The following is a 1,688-nucleotide window of genomic DNA, read 5'->3' as shown; positions in this document are numbered from 1 at the left end:
TTCGTGGCTTTGGGGTGGATTTCCATCAGTACGCTGATGACACTCAGTTGTACATATCCACCCCGGGCCACCCCAATGATGCCCTTGACGTGATGACCCGGTGTCTGGAGGCCGTGAGGGTCTGGATGGGGAGGAACAGACTCAGGCTCAACCCGTCCAAGACCGAGTGGCTGTGGTTACCGGCGCCTCGGCATAGTCATCTGATTCCATCGCTGACTATAGGGGGCGAAACTCTGGCTCTCTCGGATCGGGTACGCAACTTGGGTGTCCTCCTGGATCCACGGCTGACACTGGATGACCAGTTGGCCGTGACCAGGGGGGCGTTTTATCAGGTTCGCCTGATTCACCAGTTGCGACCTTTTCTGGACCGGGACGCCCTACGCACGGTCACTCATGCCCTTGTCACCTCCCGCCTGGACTACTGCAATGCTCTCTACATGGTGCTCCCCTTGAGGAGCACTCGGAGGCTCCAGCTAGTCCAAAATGCGGCCGCGCGGGCGGTGTTGGGAGGGACTCGTCGCTCCCATGGTAACACCGCTGCTACGCGAGCTGCATTGGCTGCCGGTGGCCTTCCGGGTGCGCTTCAAGGTGCTGACTATCATCTTTAAAGCGCTCCATGGCATCGGACCCGGATACCTTCGAGACCGCCTCCTGCCGCAGAATACCCCCCATCGACCTGTACGCTCCCACAGAGTGGGTCTCCTCAGGGTGCCGTCAGCCAGACAGTGCCGGCTGGCGACCCACAAGGGGGAGGCCTTCTCTGTGGGAGCTCCCACCCTCTGGAATGAACTGCCCCCAGAGATCAGGGTGATCCCTGATCTCCCTTCCTTCCGCCGCGCCCTTAAGACATGGTTATTCCAGCTCGCGGGACTGGCCTAGGGGAAAATTTTAGAGGGGTTTTAATTATATTTTAATTAGATTAAATTTAAATATTTCCTTTTTAACCAATTTTTAAATTTGTAATGTTATTTGTGTATTTTTATTCGATTGTTAGCCGCCCTGAGTCCGCAAGGAGAAGGGCGGGATATAAATTTAATAAAATAAATAAATAAATAAATAAATAAAATGAGTTTCAATGTCGAGAAAAGCAAAGTCTTACACTTAGGCAGGAAAAACCAAAGGCACAAATACAGATTGGGCGAGACCTGGCTTAAAAATAGTAGCTGTGAGAGGGACCTTGGACTCCTGGTGGACGATCACTTGACTATGAGCCAACAGTGTGCAGCAGCAACCAAAAAAGCTAATACAGTCCTGAGTTGCATAAACAGAGGCATAGAATCAAGATCACGCAAACTACTAATACTGTTCTACTAAGCCCTAGTTATAGGTTCTCCTGCTTAAGCGGAGAACTGGACTAGAAGACCTCCAAGGTCCCTTTCAGCTTCCTATTCTATTCTATTCTATTCTATTCTATTCTATTCTATTCTATTCTATTCTTAGCAACCATTCAAAGTTACAACGGCACTGGGGAAAGGGACTTACAATCAGTCCTTGCACTTACAAATGGTCACAGCGTCCCCACAATCAAAATGATCAAAATTCAGGCCCTCGGCAACTGGTGTAGGATGTATGATGGTTGCAACATCCTGGGGACATATGATCCCCAATTGTGAGCTGCCCAGCTGGCTTCCAATAAGGAAAGTCAATAGGGGAAGCCAGATTCACTTAATGATGGCATGCTTCGCTTA

The sequence above is a fragment of the Protobothrops mucrosquamatus genome, unplaced genomic scaffold (genome assembly GCF_001527695.2).
Source record: "Protobothrops mucrosquamatus isolate PMUCROS unplaced genomic scaffold, P.Mucros_1.0 scaffold5318, whole genome shotgun sequence".
In the NCBI taxonomy this organism is placed as follows: Eukaryota; Metazoa; Chordata; class Lepidosauria; order Squamata; family Viperidae; genus Protobothrops; species Protobothrops mucrosquamatus.
This window is presented reverse-complemented; position numbering follows the sequence as displayed.